General features: G+C 42.5%; 1 long non-coding RNA gene across 1 annotated transcript; it reads left to right on the top strand.

Moving 5' to 3' along the window:
• Positions 1–4956: 4956 nt before the first annotated feature.
• On the top strand, positions 4957–6176 carry LOC119292371. The gene is made up of 2 exons (XR_005142954.1): positions 4957–5878; positions 5967–6176. It is a non-coding gene; the product is annotated as an uncharacterized LOC119292371 (long non-coding RNA).
• The last annotated feature ends 7284 nt before the right edge of the window (positions 6177–13460 follow it).

Raw genomic sequence — 13460 nt, 5'->3', positions numbered from 1 at the left:
AGACCTCATGGTCACTTGGGGGCTTCCTGTTCAAACATAGGTCGTATTCGAACCAAAAAGAACATAGTTGTTAGTACCCTCTTGATCGGCACAATGCCAAACCCACTAGGGGGCTTCTTGATCATATTCGAATCATAGCTTAACCCCTTTTGGGTCCGACTTTGATCGTATTCGAATCAAAGTCATTAAAAACTCTCAAGGCCATTTGGGGGCTTCCTGTTCAAACATAGGTCGTATTCGAACCAAAGAGAACATAGCTATAGGTACCCTCTTGATCGGCATAATGCCAAACCCACTAGGGGACTTCTTGATCGTATTCGAATCATAGCTTAACCCCTTTTGGATCCGACTTTGATCGTATTCGAATCAGAGTTGTTAAAAAACTCTCAAGGTCATTTGGGGGCTTCCTGTTCAAACATAGGTCGTATTGGAACCAAAGAGAACATAGTTGTTGGTACCATCTTGATCGGCACAATGCCAAACCCACTAGGGGGCTTCTTGATCGTATTCGAATCATAGTCGTTAGACCTCATGGTCACTTGGGGGCTTCCTGTTCAAACATAGGTCGTATTCGAACCAAAAAGAACATAGCTGTCAGTACCCTCTTGATCGGCACAATGCCAAACCCACTAGGGGGCTTCTTGATCATATTCGAATCATAGCTTAACCCCTTTTGGGTCCGACTTTGATCGTATTCGAATCAGAGTCAATAAAAACTCTCAAGGTCATCTGGGGGCTTCCTGTTCAAACATAGGTCGTATTCGAACCAAAGAGAACATAGTTGTCGGTACCCTCTTGATCGGCGCAGCGCCAAAGCCACTGGGGGCTACATGATCGTATTCGAATCCTAGCTTAACCCCTTTGGAACGGTTTACTGATCGTATTCGAATCAGAAGCCTCGATTTTTCTTTTTATTTGGCTTAAGTTTTTTGAAAACAATCTTTGGGTTTGTCTTGAGACTTTTTTGTTCAGATCTGAAGCATACATGTGGTTTCGATTAACCCGGCTTGACTTTGGAGGATAAGTCGCCATCATATGACAATCATAACCATTTGGAAGTTTTGGCTTCTAAAGATTGGGTTATCACCCTTACTGCATTAGTATTATAAACCGGCAGTACGATTCAATATCACAGGAATCAGTTTTCAAACCGGGTTATATTATTCAAATCTTCAATAGCCAACATGGCTGGATTTTTATTATGGTTGTCAATAGCCAATATTATGATGGAGGTTTTCAAAGTCGCTTCAGCGCAATGGTATTATTTTATCAATGGACATAATTTATTTTACAATGGAGGGAATAGTCCCGAGTTGTTGCAGGCTAACAACCCAACACTTGGGGGCTACATTATTCAAATTGAGATTACATCAAATATGCAAGTCCCATGTCACTGCCAGCATGCACCATGACACTTGGGGGCCAATGCAAAGTCATTTTTTGCTCAACTTATTGAAGACCCGACTCATCACATTGCAATGAGCCGGCCCTTGGGGGCTACCAATTGCTCTTGTCAAAAATTTAAGGTACACAAGTTTCAGCCCATTATATTGAAAGATCCACTACTCAGTTGGTAGAGTACAAAGCTCTTAACCTTATGGACGTGGGTTCAAGCCCCATGGTGGAGATTACAACATATGCTATTATCATCAATGAATTATATACAAATTCCCAGCTTAGTATTATCTTACTGAGCCGGCCCTTGGGGGCTACACATTGCTGCTCAAGTTTACATGATCATATTTACAAGGTCCCTGCTCATTATTTCATAATGACCCGGCACTTGGGGACTACAAGTGATATGAATATAATGGAGTTCTACATCTTCAAAACCGACTGAAAATCAGATGAGTATTTCAAGGCCAATATTCTTCACAATATTTTTCTGTGAGAAACCAATGCCAGCAAATTGATTATGAAGCTGGTATATTGACCCGGACTTCCCACAAGAAGGAAATGACAAGGACTTAAGGATGATTAGGTGCCGACTTACAAGAGTTCTTAACCCGAAGCATAATCTGTCAAAATTGTTCTTGTGTTTGTTTTACAGGATCAGCTTAACATGGATGAATCCAAATTAAACTGGGGGCTAATGTCGGGGATATACCCCGCGGTGTGACCCGGCTGGAGATATGACCCGGCTGGGATTGGATGTTTCATTGGTGACCCGGCAGACTATAAGTCGGCGGCAGGAACAATTAAGCAGGTTAAGCCAGCGGGAACAGTTAAGCATTGTAACCCGGCAGATACAGTCATGTAACCTGGCAGACACAGTCATGTAAGCCGGCAAGCACAGTCATGTAAGCCGGACAGTTAAGCCGGCAGATGTTAAGCCAGACGGTAAGCCAGATGGTAAGCCAGATGGTAAGTCAGATTGTAAGCCAGACGGTAAGCTAGATGGTAAGCCAGATGGTAAGTCAGATCTTAAGTCAGACTGTAAGTCAGATTGTAAGAAGCCCAAGACGTTAAGAAGCCCATGGAGAGAAGCTCGTGATGAGAAGTCAGAATAGTTTAAGTCTTAGTCCAAGATGGACTCTACATGTAACCCGCCCCTTCAACTTATATAAGGAGGGGCAGGGCACCCCAAGAGGGACAAGAAAGAAGAAACAATCTCTAGGGCTAGACACAAAGAGCTGCCTTACCGGCGACTCCCTCATGACCATAATGAGACCTAGCCATAAACAGCATGTAGGGTTATTATGATGTTTCCCGGGGCCCGAAGCTGTCTAAATCCTTGTCTTGTGTGTTGATCCACCGCGTGTCTCTCGATTCCGACCAACCCCTTCAAGCTACCGCATAGATGCATTGGCCTCACAACTAAGTCCTCACAACTAAGTCCTCACACTAGGACATCTGCCATGACAATTCCACGACACAATGGGAGAAGTGCTTAGCTTTGGATTCAATCTTGCGGTGTCCTTTCCCAGTGATAGTAGGGGCAGCAAGACACGTATTGTATTGTTGCCATCAAGGATAACAAGATGGGGTTTTTATCATATTGCTTGAGTTAATTCCTCTACATCATGTCATCTTCCTTAATGCATTACTCCATTCTTTATGAACTTAATACTCTAGATGCATGTTGGATAGCGGTCGATGTGTGGAGTAATAGTAGTAGATGTAGGCAAGAGTCGGTCTACTTGACACGCACGTGATGCCTATGTTCATGATCATTGCCCTGGATGCCATCATAATTATTCGTTTTTCTATCAATTGACACGAGAGAAGTCAATTGTTCGCTTGCATTTGTTGCTCTCATCAACATCATCGATATCATCACGCTTATCCATTTCTCATCATCCTTCAATTCTTCATAGCAATGAGGCAAGGTAAATGGTCTCTCTTTCTTGATGTTCCCTTTATTGCTCTTCTCCTCCTCTCCTTTGAACAAGTTTTGTGCAATATTGAACTACAAAAAAATAAAACAAGTTAGCACTAAAAACACCAAGAACAAGCATGATGAACATGGAATGAATGACACTTACCCTATCTATATTATTAGTGCCACTTGGGTTCAACCTGTCAACCGTCTTTTGTGCGGCCGCCCACTTTTGACAATCTCGGTTGATTGTCGACCACCGGGAGCGAAGAGATCGTGCCGAGTGGTCAATTCCACTCTTGTTGTGTAGATCAACGTGCTCCTTCATCCGGCTCCAATATGCATCTCTACTTTGATCACCTCCAACGGGTGGATCCCTCGACACTTGCAACCAAGTATTGCATAGCAACACGTCTTCATCATTGGTGTAGTTGCCTCCTCTTCCTTTCGGTGCGTCGACAATGCCCTCACCATCCACCTGGAACTCATGGTCATCGAAATGCATGTCATTGGTTTGAGACCAATGTGAATTGTTGAAGCCAACACCCATAGTTGACATATCTGCCTCATCGTTGAAACTACAAAGTATATACAACGAAGCAAATAAGCTATCCATATGTATGCATTCAAAAAATAACAACAACAAAAAGTTGGCGAATTTTGTACTTTTGGGGCATTTCCTCGAACACCTTGTGCGCGCCGGCCGCCGGCTCAACAAGTGAGCTCGCCGGCGCTTCGGTAGCCGTCGCGTCCGTCGCACGCCCTGCAAGCTTCTTCCTCGACGGCTTAGAGGAGCCGAAGCCGTACGCCGCCTTGTTCTTCTTCGCGGATACCTTGCCCTTCTTCGACCGCGTCGCATTTGGGAGCTTCGAGAGGGGGGCACGTGGCTTCAAGGCGGGCGCCGGCGCGATGCCACCCGCCGCCGAGGTCATTCGTGGCGGCATGAAAAGGCCGCGCGCGATACCGGTGCTTGGAGGAGCGTCGACGGAGGCGAAGCCAAAGCTCCCCATGCTAGGGTTTGCGGTAGCGGCGGAGGAGGGGTCGCGGGCGGGTGTAGGAAGGGGTGAGGGGGGGGGGTGTGCCCGCGCGGGCGCCCATCGGGTCAATTCATCGGCGGCGGCACGTGACGGGGCGGAGAGAGTGCGGCCGCGAAAGCGGGCGCACCAAATACACAGCGTGCGATGGCGATTCGAACCGTGCGCTGTACTCTATATGCCGCACGCGTGCTTATTGCGCATCCGCTGTAGCCCAATTATCAAGTGCATGCGCTGAATAGGACGAATTTACGGCGCGGCGGCGCTTATTTAGCGCAGCTGTTGGAGATGCTCTAAGTCAGGAAATTGACGAACACAGACAAGAAGTTAGAACAAGTATGGGCACGAGGAAGTTTGGAGAGATGCGTTACAATATGGTGTATGGCTAGAGGTGTAAATTATATATATAGTAATAGTAGTAGAAGTTTTTTTTAGTTATTAAAAAATTAAAAAGAGAGAAGTTTTTCATTTTACCTTTTTTACACGACGAAAGGTGTTATTGGGCTTGGTTTGCAACACGTCCAAATATTTGCTGACAAGCCTACCCCACCCCACGAAAAAAGCGCGTTGACGTCTGCGTGAAAGGTGCTTACGTACTCGGCTCCGAGCCTCTCCTCTCTTCTCGTCTCCTCCCCTCCCCTTGCGCAGAAGCAGAAGCAGAGAGCCCCTTCCTCATCCCAGAAGCAAACCCTAGCCTAGCCTAGCCGCCATGGCTCCGAGGGAAGCCTTCCTTCATCCCTCTGCCCAGTGATACTACCGGACTGCATCCATCGGCGCGCCTGTCCAGGGATTCACGGATTCACGGGGTCGGCGCCGCATCCGTGATGATGAGGCCGGTCGCCGGAAGCTGGGCCGTTGCAGGGGTAGCCGGCCGGCCGGCGAGGATGAGAGCGAGCTTCTTCTTTTTTTGGTTTTTGCGGCGGTTTCTGTTTCTCAGATCTACAAATCCTTGGCCGCAAATCGCATGCAAGATGCACATCTGTTTTCTTCTTTTGATTTGATTTATCCATGCGCAGGCAGAAACAACGGATCTAGCTTGTGCAGGCGCCATCTTGCATGCTCGTTTATTAAATCTTGGCCCTCTCAGTTCTGAATTCCGTTTTTACTCTTGTCATATGTATGGCGACGATTCTTCTTGTCATATGGCTTGCAATTCGCTGTGCCTTAGATGTACTACTAGTAATATAATATTACCGTCTTATTAGACATGTTTCTCGTTGATTATGCACTTTTTTCCCCCTTCTTTTCCAACTTTCTCGTTGATTTGTTTGGAACATCTTCATTGCCCAAGCAGAGCAGATCCCTTGGCTTGTTTGTTGCAGATCAGGGTGCTTAGACCTGTTTTCTTCTTTTGATTTGATTTGATTTGATTCATTCATGTGGTATAATTTGCTCCCACAGAAAATGAGTTATAATTTGCTCTGCTGTTTTCGGGTCAATATCCCTATCAGATTTGCTGCAATCTCTGTTTACTTTTACAACAATCTCGGCGGTCTCATCTCATCTCATCTCATCTCATCTCATTGTAAGTATCCCACCCACCCACTCTGAACCTGTTTGGTTAAGCTTTACTCCATTTTTGTTTCCCTGAATATTGCTTGGCGTCTTTGGAGTCATGGAGGTCAAGGATGGCACGGCAAGGACCTACTTTGACTGATGATGTTTATCAGCAACCCAGTTAATAATACGAGTTGATGTTGAATGTAGTGCCCGTATGTGATGTGAAGAAATTTGTGCTCCATGAAGATGTGTGGATGTGCAAGCTCTTGTACTGTCTGTCCGACTTTCATGCCGAATTCAGCAAGTGGTGTTTTATTATTGCAGCTCATGCCTAATCTATTTCTAGTTGCCTTGCTCATGTTTCTATATGAATATGATAGGTTGTTACATCTCATCTCATAAAACTAAAGGCATGCTACCGGTTGGAAATTATCATCTTCTCATTCATCAATATTTATATGTTTGGTTTGTTGGTTGGCAAGACAGCACGCAAGAGGGGAGAGATTGATCATGGCCTTTGGAGGACCTTGCAAACCGCGACCGACCACATATGTTAAGTAATCATCACACCCCCCCTTTTTACTCTGTCGGTATGAATTTGGTTCCTGCCTCATGTACTATCATATTAGGCGCTTCTAGTAATTTCTTCGTGGGCATAGTCTCCATGTTTAGCACAAGTTTCTGCATTGTTTAAAAGTTGGTCCTCCAAACTAGGACCCAAATAATATGATCTCACATATAATCACTAGCCTCAGCCGCTAACAAGAGTATGTAACATTACAATAGTTAAACGCAGCCTCTCGGACCCCTTCTCTTGTTGAAGGACAAAAGCTACCGGTGTGGGCGCTTTTTTCAAGGATCTTGTTGCTTAGATCAACAAGTCAGTTTTTTACGAGTAGATGCCACCGCAAATTTTGTTTAGCGCACACAGTTTTTATTGGACTCTTCACATCCGATGGTACTAAAAAGGCAAAAAAATTCTAAGGGGAGTGAAAATATGTGTTCGGTTCAGATGTGGGTGCTCCGTAGCCTCGTTAGCTAAAAAGAGGTTGATGAGACCTGCTAAGATCGGGTTAGTTTTGCACCTTAGCTTCTGTAACTGTAAAATAATCTGACAGACGTAGGTGCATAGAGAAAACTTGAGGAATATCCCATGGAAGCTAGCTCCCAGAAAAACCAGAGCTATCTCTGTTGTTTCCTATGGGACTATTTAACACAGCGGGTTGGAAATAGATTTTCAGAAAGCGATTCCTATTTGGATGACATCTAAGTAACAGTCAACACAAACATTGTACTCCCTCTGTTTCTAAATATAAGCCTTTTTAGAGATTCCAATACGGACTACATATGGAGCAAATGAGTGAACCTACACTCTAAAATATGCATATGTACATCCATATATAGTCCGTATTGAAATCTCTAAAAAAAGCTTATATTTAGAAACAGAGAGATAAAAGATTAAGCTTAAAGGCACGTTCGTAGATTTTCACCAAGTTATGACCCTAGTTAATGTTCAAAAAACAGGTCTGCGTAAGTGAAGCGGAATGCCACAGCTAAGAGCAACGGGCTCTGAAGCATTTTTTTTAAATGGCCAGGATTTGGCTGTTTTTGAATAACAAGCACAGGAGAATATGGAACATAGCAAACGGCTAATTGAAATAGCATATAATATATGCAGTTGACACCATAGCAAATGTACACCAGGTTCACACAGGAAGCAAAATAAGTAAATAACAACTGAAATGCAGTTGACACTGTAATAAATACACACCAGGTTCAGGCAGCAAGCAAAATAACAACAAAAATGCAGTTGAGATAAGTGGACACAGCTTAATAGAGATCATGTGGCCAGATTCTAAAGGAAATGGTTCCCAAACAGACACTAGTAGTAATAAGATAAATTGCGCGCAAGCAGCCAAGCATTGCAGTTGAACAAGAGGCAAATTCTGGCCCAATTATGAAAACAACGCCTAATCTGCCGTTTTAGGACCAAAGCACATGGCCATTATTGCCAGCACTCTCTTGAACACTGACCCTGGTGAATGTCACTTGGTGACTAACTTTGCAAGCTAGAAAATTTCAAGTAGCGTTCATTTATATGATGCAATTATCTATTCAGTATAAATACATGACTCTAGTGAACAAGCATATATGACTCATGTCTATAACCTCTGTCACTAGCAAGAGTGGTCTGTAAAATGTAGAGGATGCTACAACTCGTATAGAAGTTACAAGGTAACCTTTGGACCTGCTGTCAAAGTCCTCTGGAATGAGAGCTTTTGTCATAATCTTCTTTAGCACTTACCGTTGCAATTATACTCCTCCCATTGTGTGGATGCTATTTCTAGGCCCCTCTTTGTGTGCTTAGAGCAACAACATCGGAGGCTTTGTTGTAAAGTAAATGCCAGTTTAAATTTATTTAGCACCTAAAGCTATTATTCGACAGAGAGTGGTACTAAGTGAAATTAATCTGATTGAGTTGAATGGATGCCAGTTTAAACATATTTAGCACATATGGCTGTTATAGGACTTGTAGTGGGACTAAGTAAAAATACATCTAATTGAGATAAATGGATGCCAGTGTAATATGGCTGCTCCTTCCTTTCCTCCGCCTCCCCCTTTGGGGCCTTCCTCTCCTTGGCCCTCTGGATCTTTTTGCGCACCGCCTGCTGCGCCTCTCTCTTCTCGGCGGCGGCGAGCTTCAGCGCAGATGGGGATGTGCTTGGTTTGGTGACCCATTCCTGTGACTGGTAGGTTAGGCAGATGTAGAAGGGGCGCAGGGGCCCACCGTAGAGCTGCGCGCGCCTCTCCTGGCGACGACGACGCCGCCGAGGCTGGCCCATCGCCGGATCTGCACCGCCGCCGGCCATCGTCTTCTCTCTCTCTCTCACTGTCGGGACGGAGTTCAGATCTGAAACGACGGGAGCCCCTCTTGGGCCGAGGTCCAGAAGCGAGCGAACCTTGGGCCGACGGCCAGCCCGTGAAGAAATAATTATTCATGTGGATGGATTATTAAATCATTTATTTATTATTTGTTTTCCACTCACGAGTCACCACCACTTCTCGACTCTGCCTATTTTGTTTTCGTCTCACCATGGTCATATGCGTCCTTCTTTGATGATAAATATAATACGTAATAAAACAAGTTGTCAATGTTTTTTTCTTCTTCCGAGAAACTTTCAATCTATTCTGTTCATCGTAGAACATCACAAGTAACAAAAATTACAACCAGGTCCATGTACCATCCAACGACGACTACAAGCGCTGAAGCAAGCCCAAAGCGTATCGCCCCTTTCTCGTCGGAGCCGAATAAACTTTAATGTAGTACACAGTTGGAAAGTAATAATGCTAAAGCCTTATAGGACCAATGCATCCGAACATCAACCGTCGCCAATGAAGAGAAGCGTAGATCAGGAAGATCAAACCTGTAGTCATGTGACTACAGATGAGCGAAAACCAGATCAAAATAGATCACTGAAGACCACACGCCCTCCGACGACGCTAGCCGCACCATCAAAACGAGATAGGACGTGGAAGACATTATTCCTAATTAGTAAAATGCCCGTGGGTTGCCACAGCCATTTGAATTGTTTTACTGGTGTTATAGAATATGGTTATTTTAGTTTGTATTATTAAGTACAAAGATTATGTGATTGGTCTTCCAACGGAGTGCAAGAACATATAATCTTCTATATTTATAAGGCATTATAATTTGTTGTTTGATAAAAGACATCTCCAGTGTCCATGACCTTGGTCTCTTTTTTTTGAAGAGGGGGAGGGGGCCAGACATGATTGATTCAATGACGTCTAATATCTTTAGACATGCATACATAATCTGTCATCATGATATACCATGAGCCAAATCAGTTCAATACAAAAAACAGTTTGACAAAAGGAAAGAATGATAGTCACGGTGAAAGTAAAAACCTTGTGGGATAACATTTATATGTACTTGTTTTTGGTTAGTTGTAGGCTATCACCATCTGCACTACTTTTTGTTGTTGTATAAAACTTGGCGAATTTTGTCCCCTCCCAACTACGTCGCCTCAAGACCCTTGCTAATGGATTCTTTTTAACGTCGACATAATTCATCTCTATCTGTCTCATATTCTACAAAAATAAACATATATAAAAATACACCTTTTGAGTATTATCATGTGCAACATACACACAAAGAAGAACACTTATTCGTATGCACCTCTTCTGGTTGTTTCAAATTCGATGAGTTTTCAGTCTAGTCCATCATCGAGACGTTACTGCCAATGTCTACCAGTCTACATTTTCAAAACATCTTCCAAATACATCAATTTTTATTTCTGATTACAAAAGTGAAACACACAAACATATAGTAGAATAACAAATCAGATACGATGTCATACGAAATATATATTCGTTATACATAGTAGAGTGAGTGGCATCCTAGTTTGAGTAAACTGTAGGTTCCCCACAAGAAAAAAGAGTAAATTGTAAGTTCACCTATAAATCACTTGCTGCTGATTATTCTTGAGAATTTACTGTTTAGGGTATGTTATATTTTTCATTATAAAAATATTAGAATAAAAATTTAAATATGATGCGATACAAAAAAATATACTATTCATCATAAAAAATAGTACAGTGAGTGTCATCCTAATTTTAATAAATAAAATGTAAGCTCACATGTAAATCACTTGCTGGTGATTATTCTCGGGAATCTACCATTTAGGGCATGTTGCATTTCTGTCGTCATGATATAACAATGGGCCAAATCATTATAAGAAAATATGTTGCATTTCTCTCACAACAAACAACCACTTTCTTCTAAAAAATGCAAACAACCACTTTTTGGTCCCGAGCTCCTCTACCCCACCACCGCGCGTCGATTCTGGCAACACCGTCGTCGTCCCTTCACGTGCTGGTCGTCCCTGTGAATCAAGGTAGGTGACCGCCGGCGCGCTACAACTCTTGTATATTTTCAATGGGTTGGAGTGCTCAGTCAAGGGCTTATGTTGCTCTGATGTTTCTGTGTGGCAGAGGTTAACATTTGAGAAAGCATAGGCTTTGGTACACCCCTCATCTTGCCATCCATTTTTGCATCGTGATTCGTGCAAACACTTTTCTCTTTTTTGTTTCTTCCAAATAGAAGAACATATGAACTTCAAAGTTTGCAGGACAACAAAACATTCTAACTAGAATATGAGAAAAAGCTTTCAGATTTTTTTCGTGAATCATATATACTAAAAGTATTATTTTTTACACAAAAAATTCTCATTTTGTATATTTATGTCGGACAAAAAAATCTGAAAGTTTTTTTCCCACATTGTAGTAAGAATGTTTTGTTGTCCTGCAAAGTTTGATGTTCATGCATTGTTTTGTTTTGAAGAAACAAAAAAGAGAAAATTTCATGTACTAAGTTAGTTGTGTAGCACAGATCTCAAAGCATTATTGAAGGGTATAGATAAGAGGTGTCGGAAAGCCTGAGCTTTAAGAATCCACGTTCGTGTGGCAGATATAATTGGATTCTACGACGACTTTGTGGAAGACCTCTACAGAAACCTCAGTGGGCAGGTTGATTGATGCATATTTTTTGTCGATATATAATTCACATGGACAAAAGGTTTTCTTGACCCATTTGCCTCTTCATACCTGATTATTGAAATCGACAAGGGGTAGTCACATGTACTGCTTAGACATTTAAATGATGATGGATTTTTTGGGATCATCATAATTTCATATCATTGGATGTTCTTAGTGGTTTCCCTTAGACCCTTGCAAGTGATTTAAAATGAGTATGTAGAGGGGGTTATCCAAGGAACGAGGGACGCTGCTTCAATGACGTAACTGCAGGTGCAGTTGGGTCATTGACATGTGGGCCCAAAAGGCATCTAGCCCACATGTCAGTGACCCAACTACACCTGCAGTTACGTCACTGAAGCTCAATCCTTCTCCAGGGTATTCATAACTCGGTCCAGGTTGAAAATTTCTATTCAAACTAGTGTTACTGTTGTGCATTCTATTCACTACTTGATATGATAAACGTTGGTAAATGCTCATCAATCTCAATGTTCCCATCAGTATTCACTGTCTTGGTTAGGAATAAATGCACAACAATAATCCGTGCTAGTGCACTATGATATGGCACGACGACATAGCACTGTCATGGCTGGTCTTATATTTTATTGTTGTTTGATGCTTGATATTATACTTCAGTCTAAATTATGGACTGGTTGTTTCTCACTTACTTGTAAGTTTGTGAAAGATAGGTGATGCGTTGGTTGCTGAATAAATGATGGTTATCGCCACAATGATTTTCCTTTATGTTAAAAATCATTGTGGTGATAACCATAAAAAATCAATGTTTTTCTGAAGCAGAGACCGTAGAACAATCATTCTACGGTATATTTCCATACATAAAAGTATATGTACAACATAAAAGAAAAAGAAGAAGTGAGCTTCAATCCAGTCTATGTAAGCTTGTTTATGCTTCAACTTGATCCTATGTTGTATAAGAACTAGATCTTTCTTGAGGAGTATTTTCATCTCTAAAGATCTTGTCATTTCGTTGCATCCAGATCTGCCAGCATGCTATGATGATAAAATTCAGGCCTACTTCCTTTGGTAGTAGATCCATAGCTAGTAAAGCATCATGAAGTACACTTGTATCTCTTTGTTTGTGTGGTATAATCATATCCCAACAGCTCAGTGCGAAGGGACAGTCCTAGAATAAGTTCAGAGCAGATTCCTCTACCTGATCATTGCAGAGCTCACATACATAGGAGGGGAGATGGACCAATTTTCTGTGCAACATGCCTCTTGTGTTGACCCTATCATGGAGCAACAGCCAGAAGAAGATTTTATATATCAACATAACAACAGCAGACCAAATCTTCTTAAAAACTGGATGAGCATTTTCCCCTTTGATGAGAATATTGTAGGCTTTGGATGGTGAGAAGAGGGCTGAGACCTTCAAAAAAAAGAGAAGAGGGCTGAGTTCCAAATGTATTTCCATGATCAGCATTGTCGCTGAGATTAACTTGTTCTAGGCACATACCGGCTTGATGAAACTGTGTATAGTCTAGATTGGACAGGGGCAAGTGAAAAAGATCCTGGAAAGTGGTGTAGTCCGCAGCTTCTTTAATTGAGAGCAGTTCATCCTTTGCAAAAGAGAACAAGTGTGGGAATTTCAGTTTGAGTGTAGTGGGGCCCCATTTATCATGCCAAAATAGAACCGAAGAACCTTGCCATACTGTGCAATGTGCCATATCTTTGAAAGTGGAGAGGAGTTTGATGATGGACTTCCACCAGAAAGAACCAACAGGTCTGCCATTTGGTGCACTGCTCCCATAGTAAGTATCCCAAATCAAGTTTACCCAAGGAAGATCCTACTTATTCATGAACTTATGAAGATGCTTTAGGAGAAGAGCTTTATTGTGAGTAGAGATATCCAACACCCCCAAACCACCTTGTTCTTTTGGCTTGCAAACAGTGCTCCATGCAATGAGGGCAGGACCAGCACCCTCTTGACCATACTTCCTCCAGAAGCATTGTCTGATGTAAGAATTAACCTGATCCACAACAGTGGCATGAAGTTCCAAAGAGCACATGAAGAAGGTTGGCAGGCTGGTGAA

Source organism: Triticum dicoccoides, chromosome 4B (assembly GCF_002162155.2).
Source record: "Triticum dicoccoides isolate Atlit2015 ecotype Zavitan chromosome 4B, WEW_v2.0, whole genome shotgun sequence".
In the NCBI taxonomy this organism is placed as follows: Eukaryota; Viridiplantae; Streptophyta; class Magnoliopsida; order Poales; family Poaceae; genus Triticum; species Triticum dicoccoides.
This window is presented reverse-complemented; position numbering and strand designations above follow the sequence as displayed.